Raw genomic sequence first — 12,387 nt, forward strand, 5'->3', positions numbered from 1 at the left:
TAGGAAACATGATGGGGCAGCTGTATGTTAGAGGGATAGTGTCAGTGGGACCTGGAGGCAGGAAGTCATTCAAAGCCAGTCACTGTGGTGGCTACTTTAAGGGGTATCACAGAGTGAACTCTCAGTAAGTAGAAAAGAGCATTAAAAATAAGTCCACCATGCAAACTGACTGACTAAATATAAACAAGGAAGTAGTCAAGGGTTCTGCTAAAGTTCTGAAGTTTGATGACTAGCACAACTTCTCAGCTAAGTGGGGCCAGGGGAAATGGGATGCATGGGCTCCGGCAAGCAGGCAGGACTTTTCCCTTTTCTGACACAATGCTTTACATGACTAGTAAGCAAAGGAAGTAATGTTTTCATAAAGTTTTTTTTTTAACTAAAAATGGTAGTCATTTTTCATCGTGATTTTTAAAGAGGCTTTTATAGTTTCTATAGCAACAGTAGGGGCTCTGTTTTCTTTATAACATTTAGAGTTTATATTTATTACATTAGCCTATTAATATCATTTGTGCTGAATAAGTATACAGATAATATTTTATGGAATGTGGAATAATGTAAGTCCAAGATGTTTTTGTACCTTTCTAAGTGAAAAAGATTGATTAAACTGAAATATCTCTAAGCGGTTCTACTGTGTTTTCACAATGTGACTATTGGAATTGCCTGGCACCTCATACATGTCCAATAGATACTCTTTGAATACATGAACAAAAACTAACCCAGAACTAGGTCACGAGACAAACTGCTAGCAGGTGAGGTGAAACACTCTTAGTAGGTGACATTTTGTTGAAGATCAATTAGGTGAGTTTCATTTTTCTATTTTCAGGACAAGATAGGATTACCTCTGCGCATTTGGCAAAAGAAGGAAGACAAAGTGCCCAAACTCCAGTCCATAAATACCCAGCAACACTTTAGGGGCAGGCAGAGGAGGCAGGGTGCAGAAATGTAACAAATGAAATTTATTCCATTTGGCCTCACCTGCTTACATTCTAATTTTGTGAATACAGAGAGATGCTTCTCAACAATTCTTAGTGTAGCTGCAAAAGCACATACAGCTCTACACATTGCCAAGTAACTCCTGTGAATTAGAGGTCAGTTTTCTTCACTCTGGAAATAGAGTTGGAGAGTATTTGGGGCAACGCATTAGCTGTTGTCTTTTGAGGACTGTTGTGAAGAACAGGGTAACAAGATTTGCAATGTATTGGACAGGTGATAAAAATTAGCCATATAAAAGATATAATTTTTTTGATATTACATATTTTATTGGATCCAACATATACATCTCTTCTTCCTACATCCTTAATAATGTATTTTAAAAACAGTCAAAAAGAGAGAATTCTGCACTAGGCTGAAATTACCATGTTAGCAATGTTTTTATTTATAGTTTGTAGAAGCAAGATAAAAAGAAAAATCAATTTTTTTCATTATTCATTTTCTTTACCACTAGATTATTTATACCTTCCTCCCACAACATACTTTTTATTTTTTAAAAGGTGACCATATTTCTGGCTTTTTGTTTGTTGTGTGCCTTTTTGTAATTGACTTCTGGTCATTTGTGAGTTTTCCACACTTATTAAAGATCAGTTTCTCCTACTATTTCCTATTATCTTGTATTTTAGATTAGCAATATATTTATATTTTACAGAATTACAATTTGCTTGTTTTAATCATAAGATGTTTATGGCCACATGATTTCAGCTTCTACACCACCTTTTACATTAGTGATGATCATGAGCGTGAGTTATAACAAAAAATGGCCCAAATCACCACACATTTTTGAGATGTTTTCATCATCTTTTACCAGAATCTTAAAATTCATGTGTTATGTGTATTGCATATAAGGCTTTGATCAAATTTAGAAATGTTGTTAAAAATACAATGTGATAGTACTGCCATAAAGCTTAATTGAAGAGTTTAATAGGGAACAATTTGTGTTCTGCAAGGTTTTTCATTTTTGTTGATGTAATTTTATTGCTTATATGACCCCCATAATCACTACAGTGAAAAAGCTGTTATCTTGGCTCATAGCCAGACAGGGTGGTAGTCAAGTCATTACTCAGCAAAACTGATTTCTGTCTTTGTGTATCACAAAGAAGACAATGGAAATATTTTTATGTGCTAAAACCAAATGGGTCTTGCTCCCTCACCCTCTTTCCTAGTCCCTGTTTTACATCATTTTCCCTCATTTTAGCTCCCCCTTACTCTCTTCCATACTTGCTATTCCTTAAACTTGTATCCCCAATTCTTCTTATGATCCTGTTAACCTCCAACATCTGTGAGACTGGTAAATCCTAAACTGCCTTCTGTTGGCTTCTTCTGTGATAATTTGACTTCCATCCCTGTTTCCACTACTCTTTGGAAATCCATACTCACATCTATCCTCTGCCTTTCTCTCTCCTGCATCATTGATTTTTCACTTACCACTAGTTCATTCCCATCATCATACCAACATTCTCTCTGTTGCCCCACTTATAAACTCTCCCATGATGCTACCTACATCCACCTCCACACACTGCTGGATTTTTGTGATCCTTTTTACAGTAAAACTCCCCAGATAATTGTCTACACTTGACATCTCTCCTTCATTTTCATTATCTCTTTTCCCCATATTCAAGGAGACTTTGCCCTCCCCACTCCACAAAAGAAGCTCTGGTCGAGGAGTCTGAGTACCTGCTTTTTGGCAAATCTAATAACCAGTTTTTAGTCCTCATCTGACTAGATCAACCGGGAATTGTCAACATGTTGACTCTCCCTTCTTTTTGAAACATCTCTTTCTCCAGGCATTCCACACCCTGTTCTCTCTTGATCTTCTCCTACCTCAGTGACTGTTCTCATACAATCCTCACTGGTTCTTCTTAGTTGGGAAGAGAGCAGAGGGAGTGTTCACCCTAGTGCAGGCATAAGGAGGGAGCATTCCCTATAGGGAATTTTAAAAGAGTAATAAAATTGATTACAAGTTAGCCTGTTTAATTGTTATTTTTATCATGCACTGGTAATTCCAAACAATGTCAATAATAAAATACTTCTCCTTATTGGAGTGGGCTGCTCATGGCGTTCCCTACTTTGGTATACCCCTATGTAGTAGTATCTCCTAGGTTCAGTCATGGACCCTCATTATCTAAATCATCTTATTCAGTCTCAGCTCAAGGACTTACACTGGCATCTATACATCGATTTCCCCATCACTTTCTCCTTCTCTACCTTCCTTCCCTCTCTGCCCCCACTCCCTGTGTGCCTATTTGACACCTTGGATATATGTTCCAAACTACAGATTCCAAACCTTCTCCTCCCTCCCTTGTTCTACCTATATTTTTCCTCATTTCAGTAAATAGCATCTCCATTTTTCTAATTTCTTGGACACAAAATCATGGGAATCATTTTTGATTCTTCTTATTCTCTCACTTTCCTTATGAAAACCATCGTTAAGTCCTATCTATTCCTCCTCTAAATATACACCAGTTCCTCTACTGCCTCTTTGGTTCAAGCCATGATATCTCTCGCAATATCACCAGTGCCTTGTTTTACCTGACTTCTCTGTGTCATTTTACACTTGTGCCTCAGACTTCTGCAGAAGTTCTTTTCCTTTGCCCACTGTTTCACCAATCCTTCCAGGATCCTGTGCCTACCTCCTATTCTCTGTCGTTATCTTTTATCATCTTTCAGTAATCTTTAGAACCACTTCTTAATTTTCCTTCCCCAGAGTTCTGTCCTCCGCCCTCATCTTTCACATTCTATGTGTTCTTCCTGAAAAGTGCCATTTGCTCACAAGTATTAGTTACTACTGCTTCCAAATATTTTCAACTCAGACTTCTCTTCCAAGATCTAAGTCCATAAATTTAAATGTTTACTGAATAGCTATGCTCTAATTCATGTCCAAAATTGAGCTCATCATCTTTTCTCTCTTGGCTTTTTGACATTCCCTTTTCTCTCCAGTGTAATCACTATTCTTTATCCATGATTTCTTCTAGATAGTAATAGACTGAAGTATGATGAATATCCCAGTTTGCTTTTTTTATTTTTTTAATAACAAGGCCCCTCCTCTATTCTGTTTTCTGCACAGCATCCCAAAGGTGCAGATGTGACCATGGCATCCCCTGCTAAAACCTTCCACTTTGCCAGAATTGAGGGATCCTTTTCCAATTCTTGTATTCAGGCAAAGAAGAAAAAGTTGGCTATGTCTCAGAAACCATTTTTTTCTTTTGCTAATACAGTCCAAAGAAAGCAGTGTGCCAAATCTCATCAATCTGTTTGCTCATTAATGAATGATTTATTAAATAAACATTTCATGGGTATGCATAAGTATTGTCTTGAAAATTCATAGCAGGTTCCAACAGTACATTTTTCACTCTTGGCTCCAACCTAGTCTTTCTAATCTTCCTTTGCTTGGGCTAAGCATACTTTCACTGACTTTCCCTCTCCAGATTTATTTCACTTATGCTTGTATCCATCATTGCCTAGGTCAATTCTCATAAGTGCAATTTGGGGTATATGACTATATAAATTTGACCTTTCCTAAAGTGGTGAAAGGTGGAAAACTCCAAATAGTGAAAAAATCCAAGGATTGTTTACATATAATTTAGGAAACTTTTCTGTGTTTTAGATTAATGGTAAATTTATTTCAACAATTATAGTGTTGATAAAAAGAATCGATCTAGTCATCTGAGGATTTTCTTTTATGGCCACATATAATTCACAAAATAAATAAGCCTGCACATGCGAAGCAATAATTTCCCCTGCATGTATATAACTGTATAGAATAGTTTATTATAAGTAGTAGTGGTACATTTTATGTCAGCATATTTAAGACATTAAATTTTTAGAAAGTGTCATGCAAAACTTTATTTCCTTGTTGTGTATGGTCAGGTGGAGGTAGTGACAATAACTTCCAGTTCATCCTTACACTGACTTGGTACAGCAAACAGAAGGCATCATTTTATCCCCACTTTGCAGATGAGAAGACTGGCTCTAAGATGTTAAGAGCTCTGTTTAAATTTATGCTTATTGAAGTCAGAATTTTAATTCCTTTCTCATACATTTACCATTTGACTTATCTTTGCAAAAGCTCTAAAATAATGTCTTTGCTTCACTGTGAATTGCTTTGGAGAAAAAAAAAACAAGTGTTTTCTGCTTTGACTATGTGTTCAGTAGGGCCTATGATTCAGATGACCGCATGTAAGGAATAATCTAAAAAATGACTCAAATCCAATGTTTGTGTATAAACAGAGATTCTCTGAGTTTTGGAGACTGCCATATTTTCAGTCCTGTACATTTTGAGATTGTGACTTCTCCTTAAGTTTTCTCTTAATGGAGGCTGATGGTGGGGTATTGGAGTGGGAAGAGGAGGATCCCTCTCTTACAAGAGAAAACTAGGGTTGTCTGTCACTGCCTAACTCAGAGTTCATCTTCATTATGACTTTTGTAAATGACCAAACCAGTATGGACTGAACAGTTTTTAAAACTTGGTTCACATACCTGTTTTATTGCAGCCTGTGTAAAATTTGCTTAAGAATTAAAAAAGTAACTTTCAAATTGCTTAGAAAACTAATGTTTAGTTTTGTTAACTTTTGCTATTTTCAAAATATCTTGATGGACAGGGCACATATTACATATAAATATAATCTAAAAGGCCAGAATACCAACCTTTTTTAAAATAACTTCTATTCAACAGGATAGAACAAAGCCACCGAAAAATCACATAAGTACACCTCCTACTTATTCAGTACTAGATGTTTTATATTTGTTAACTTTATTGTTCTCTGAAATTTGGTGGGTTTTTTTTTTCATTTTCACATACAGGATCCTGAACTTCAGGGGAGCTAATTAACTTGCTCTGTCAAATAGCTAGAAAATGGTAGAGGTGAGGTTGGAGCCCCAGTGTATTTGGTTCTTATGTAAATAGTTCCCTACCCCCTGCCCTCACCCCAGCACAAGTGTATGCATAGGAGTAGTCATTATTCTTCTAAAGAAATCGTTTTTATAGCAGTTCAGGCTTTCTAAGGGCCAGATAACTATAGCAGAAGTGAGAAATTTTGTGTCACTGATGACTCACCTTTTCTCTCTGCCTACTCAAAATTTTCAGCAAAGTGAATGAATCTCAAATAATTAAAAACTGACTGTTATTGCTTCTCCCTAGGAAGAGTGAAGGATGGTTTCATGGATAATGATTCGAAAGAAGTATGCTCAAGTAAATCACAGAATGTGATTGAAATAAAACTGTGGGAATTATGAAATTATTACATGTCACAGGACACATTTTTTAAAAATTATAACCTGATTCAACTCTCTAATTATTGTAGTAAATAAAAAAAAGTGCTGTCTTAGGAGAGAAGAGGTACCTATCATTGTAGAGGCCTTCCCAGTGAAACTGTAAAAGCAGATATAGAGGCTTTGGAAAACCAAACAACATGGAGACAAAGAAATGCAACTAACCTGAGGGTAAATGATACCCTTGTAAGACGTCTTTGAAAGAGTTAAAGGAATAGTGATAAAGACACACTACTGGATGAACATTTTCTTTTTTACTAAAAAAATTACTTTAAGCACTGGCTCGTGTAGATCAGTGGATTGAGCACAGGTCTGCAAACCAAAGAGTTGATGGTTCAATTCCCAGTCAGGGCACATGCCTGGATTTCAGGCCAGGTCCCCAGTAGAGGGCAATCGAGAGGCAACCACACATTGATGTTTCTCTCCCTCTCTTTCTCCTTCCCTTCCCCTCCCTCTAAAAATAAAGAAAATCCTTTAAAAAATAGCTTTAAAAGAAGCACGAACTAAATGAGACTACTTGCAAACTATGGAGAAGAAGGTGGAGGTTTTCATGGATTAAAAACTGGCTGTGAGATAGAAAGCAAAGGGTATAAACAGCCAGTGCTCACCTGGACAAAAGCTACTGTTGGGTGGGAGAGAGAGCTGTGTGTGGACAGAGGTGCTTCCTGTGTTGATGAGCAGATTAGAAAAGCCAATGCCACATGCTGGAGAATGAAAATGGTTTTAGACATTTTTAAAATTAAATTTATTGGGGTAATATCGATTAATGCTAATATATAAATTTCAGGGGTGCAACTTACTAATATCACATCTGTATACTCTTTTGTATGCTCACCACCTGAAGTGTAGTTTCCTTCTGTCTCTTTACATTTCACCCCGTTTACCCTCTTCATCCTCTCACCATTCACTTTCCGCTTTGGTGATCACCATGCTATTGTCTGTGTCTGTGAGTTTGTTTTTTCATTTTTGTTTGTTCTTTTGTTGCTTTTTGTTTTAGATCCCACCTATGAGTGAAATCATATGGTCCTTGTCCTTTTCCATCTGACTTATTTTACTCAGCATAATATCCTAATATCCATCTATGTAGAGAACATAGAGAGAGATTGTTGCAAGTCCTATAAAAACTTAAGTCTTGATAACTGGGCAACTGGTTGACAGATGTGAACATGATATTATTCCTAAGTTATGATAATAGAAGTCCAATCTTTCAATTTCAAAACTATCAGAAATAAAACAGAATCTTACGTGGAGAAATAGATTAGAAATTAGCGAATTTAAAGGAAATATTTCTGTAACAGTACTTTATGAGACAGTAAGAAGATGTATGACTAATTTATTAAACTAATTGCTATCAAAAGCAATTCTTTTGAGGTCACATTACAGTGAGGTCATAGATGATTTAAGAAGCAGAAAGAAGTGGTCAGACATTCTTCGCCTATAGGCTCTAGGAGATACCTCTTCCCTTACTAGGTAAAACTAACTTCAGGGTAAAATCAGCAAGACAGGGCAAAGGCACTTAACTTTTCCAGAAAATAAAAAAAATTACAAATCCTGCCCCATTCAGATAATTGATACTGGAACATCCACTGTACTTCAGTTTCTTACTGCCTAGGAGAACTAATTTAAGAGAAGGCACAGCAGGTTCACAAAGATGGTATTGCTTGGTTACCATTTGGTAGCATGCTGAGTTGCTCAGTTTTTTTTTTTTTTTTGCTCAGTTTCTTTGTGTCCTCATAGGAAAAGGATGGAGAAGACCACCTGAAACCATTTTTAATTGTAAACTTGCTTAATCTGAAAACAGGCTTTGCTTTTACAGAGTACAAATCAGTTCAGAGGTCTTTATTAAAATGTAAATTACCAAGATGGTAATACATGCTGAATTTGATGTGTTCTTCTAAATATTGATCTTGTTTTGATGGATTTGCTTTGAAGGAGTTTGAGCTGGTTTTTTAGGAAGTAGGAAATTCAAAGTTTTTAGACTTCCTGGCCCAGGAGTCCTTGGGGCTGCTTGGAGGCAGCATCATTTAGAGGAGAGTACGGAGCTTTGTAGCCAGACAGACTTAGTCCCAATTCTACCTCTGCTGCTTTGTGCCTTTGGAAAATAATTACTGACTTTCTATGTCTCATCTCTTCCATAAAAGCAATGGTTTTCTGTTATAGATTTACTGCAAGGATTGAGTAAGGAAATACATGTTACATGTTTAGCACCTAACAGATTTCCAACAAATGTTCACTTATTATTTTTAAATTGAAATATCTTCTTTTTTGTATTCACAGAGTCTGTAAAATATCCTTTTACAATGAGTTGCAAAGCTATGTTAGAGGTGGGAGGGGCAATAAAAGGGAGATGAGGAGGACCCAGAAGCATTGTTGAGACTTGTGAACTCTTTTAGACTTCTCCAATTAGAAAGTGAGAATTGAGATCATTATTTTTAATGGATTGAAGTGAAGTGGAACTAAGAAAGTTACCTGGGATACAGGCTACAGAAAATGTTTTTCTTTCTCTTTATCGCTTTAGGCTAGTTGGCTTAATATTTATTCTGTTTGACTATATATATTCTATGTGCTAAACATTTTGCTAAAAATAGTGATATACCTTATTGTTTAATGTATTAACAAATCCATGGTAGGGGGTGCGATATGGAACTTTTGTAGACAAATATTGTCCTAGTACAATACTTGGCAGCTTAAATATTCACCCATTGTTTTACAAAATTCCATTTTCTACTGAACTTATGCCAAATGCTTCCCAAATTTTGCTGATAAGTATATAAGAAGCATATGGCTGTTACAATCATCAGGTACAGATTAGATTGCATTTATTCCTAAAACACAACAAAAAACCTTAAACTTAGAATTCTGTTTATGTATCTATTTTATAAAATAAAAATTCCAGATCTTCCCCTGGCTGTCAGATAGTTTTTAAAAAATATTACTCCCTTTAGCAGGAAAAAAAAAGAGATTTGGAAGATGAGAGCTTGATTTTTGAATTAAGATTAGATGTCTGAAAGCTATTGGTTTATTGACCAGAATAAATATTACTCATATAAGGAATGGAAAGGTAAGAAGGAGAAATGAGATGGATAGTTTATGGGGAATGCTGAAGTGCAAGAAAATGAGAGAGGGCTGTGAGAACTCTCATTCTCATCAGTTAGAGGGAAGAAGAGCTCCCAAAATGTGGATTTTAAGCATTGTCTTGGGAGATGGAACCATTTGAGATAGGCTAAAGGTATAGAGGATTAGCAAAATTCAGGCCATTGAGATGGGAAAAAAATGAAATGAGGAATAATTGTGGAATTAAGAGGAAAGCAAATTTTAGGATTTTAAATGTATGGCTCAGTATGTCACTGTGGTTAAGAGAATTATCCCTGAAATAAAGCTGTATGGGTTCATATCATATCTCCCCCAGTTGCTTGGGGTGGCATGATGCACATGAAAGACATCAGTCACACCTGGCACGGAGCAAGCAATCTGTAAAATGTTGTTGATGGTGATGTTCACAGTGATCAATATGCTGTTCCACAAAGATGCTACAGACATTGTGCTAACAAACATAGAGTAATCTGGTACCATTTTCAAATTTGTGATCATCACTAAATTGACAGAATAGAGTAGAATACTGGATAAATTGTCTGTAGTATTATTTTTAATAATATTAAACCAGAAAGGTCAGGTGGTAGAGGACACAAATTAGTAATCTAATTAAATCACCAGCCAAAGAGACAGGCCATGTTAACAGCAGTCAGATTTGTTATTACAGAGCAATCATGAGAGTGAAATATTGAAAGATGCTATGTGTCATTGCTAGGTTTTACACAATTCATTTTACATTGACAGAAAAGTACAGGTTAACCAGTTTGTTTGATAAGCTAAATCTCCTTTATTAAAATATTTTGTTATTTGTATAAAAGGAGCAATACTGATGAGGATCTAAAAAAATTCAATGGCATATGAACGACATTCATTGATGAAATTACTTGCAAAAGTCACTCTTATTGGAGCAGACTTCAGGTGCCATGTGAACAAATTTATGAGGTTAAATAACAGTTTCTGGTTTTGACATTTTGTACACTTTCTTAAATCACTCTCAAATGAAATGATTTCCATTTGGTACCAAACTATTATTTGCTTACATTTTATATTCAAAGAATGTACATATTTTATGAAATATCAGAACTTTCACAAGACTAGTAAATGGTTGCTTCGTTTTGTTTTATTTCCCACTTGGTTTCTGGCTTTCACAAAGACAGGAAACTTGTATAGGCTCCTGAATATTGTGTTATTCTAACTGGACACACCTACAACTTCACAGACTTCTATGCCAGGCCACCTGGGTTTCATTCCAAGCTCTGTCAGGGTCACACTTGGAGACCTGGACAGAGTAAGTTACCTTAAACTCTGAGCCCCAGTCTCCTGATTTGTAAAATAAAGATTAATAAAAGCCTCGTGATTTCATTGTAAAGAACACACGACTGTTTGTGTATGAATAGCTATCACAGTACCTAACAGACATACAAACTTAATAAGTTGTCATTGTTTTATTTTATTTTCATGTATCTTTAAAGAGAGCAGTCATTTGGTCCAGCTCACTGAAGCACCACTGATATCCTATTTGAACAAGTCTGTTTAATATGTGTGTGTAAAAGTTCTTTGATAATTTATTTATTTTTTGCTAGAAAAGGTAGAAATAAATGGTTTTACACACATTCATATATACATATGTGGCAGGAATTACTGTCTTTTTGGTATTCCTCTGTTTCAGGATATATGGTATAGATTAGCATTTTAAATAAAAGTGTCCTAGGTAACTTTGGTATGCCTCACTCTGTCTTTAGCTGAGAATCTATGATGATGAAAACTTTTGAGGAAATCACAAATAATTGGGGTACTGTACAGGGATCATGTAATAAGTTACCTCCATACATCATGATAAGTGCTGAAATATGTACATCCTATATCTTGAAACAGATGAATCTCAAGGTGATAATTTTATAAAGCATCTCAGAACTTCAAGACTCTAAATTCAAAGCTCCTTCAATTATAACAAAAACAGACACTAATTCCTGTCACATACATATAAATAAGCTAATTGCTATGGGAGCATGGAGTTGGTGACACTTGCTTTGGGTTTTGAGGGTGGAACCAGAGTTTAACATGAGAAAACAAAGACATTTAAACATTTTTAAAAATAAAAGTAACAACATTGAACAAAGGATAAAGACACAAGGAGTCTCAAGGAAGAAGATGGGCTTCTTGAGTGACATACTGCATGGACATCAATACTGCAATCTATTTGTAAGTTATTGCTGGATTTATAAGCAAGGACTAAAAATAAATTTTTCCTTTTGGGACAAATGTAAGAGATAGTTACAAGAAAACAAATTTTTGCTGGTGGTGGTGGGAGGGCACTGAGTGTTTATTATGATTGTATTATTTTTAGACAGGTTACCACCAAAGGCCGAAGGTTTTGTGCATAGCAGGAAAAACAATTAGTAAATGCCTTAGTTGCACTTCTATTTTCAAGGTTAATTATTTGCTTAATGAAGGCCTTCAGAATCAAGCACAGATGCTATTGCCTAGAAATATTAGATAAACATGAATCTCTTTGTCAGTGTAAGAATTGTGTGACCACCTTTTTTAATCTCTCAATAAGGTTTGGCCTTTTCTCACTTGGGAGACCATATGACATTTGTATTATTTTCTTTTGCAATTGCTGATTATTTCTACAATTATAGCTACACTTCACAAATGAGAAAACTGAGCCTTAAAAAGGTAAAGTGATATGCCCAAGGCCCATATCTAGAAAATGGAAGAGCCATGATTGCACTTATGCAATTCTGTGTTCTTGAAAGGTAGCTCTTGGGATATAATGAGAGATTAATTGGGAAAACAAGGCCTTTGATGTGAAGAGATTGCTGTGGAGGCTATGGAATTGTGAAGAGTGAGAAGATGATGGAGGAATAGAGAAGCACACATGACAGGGAGCATTGTAAAATGGAATCAAGAGCATGTGATGATGCAGTGGGGAGAAAGAATGAGGTGTTGAAGGTGATTTCTGAGGTCTACTTGTTTTTTCTAGATTTTCCTACAACAGGGAATGTGATGAAAATAATGATTTGTGTTGTT

General features: G+C 35.7%; 1 protein-coding gene across 1 annotated transcript in view; it reads left to right on the forward strand.

The window, feature by feature from the left end:
- ZFHX4 (zinc finger homeobox 4) overlaps positions 1-12,387 on the forward strand; it is a 183,286-nt gene that overhangs the window by 138,647 nt on the left and 32,252 nt on the right. The window lies entirely within an intron of this gene.

Source organism: Phyllostomus hastatus, unplaced genomic scaffold, assembly GCF_019186645.2.
Source record: "Phyllostomus hastatus isolate PE091 unplaced genomic scaffold, TTU_PhHast_1.1 phas_contig_65, whole genome shotgun sequence".
Taxonomy (NCBI): domain Eukaryota; kingdom Metazoa; phylum Chordata; class Mammalia; order Chiroptera; family Phyllostomidae; genus Phyllostomus; species Phyllostomus hastatus.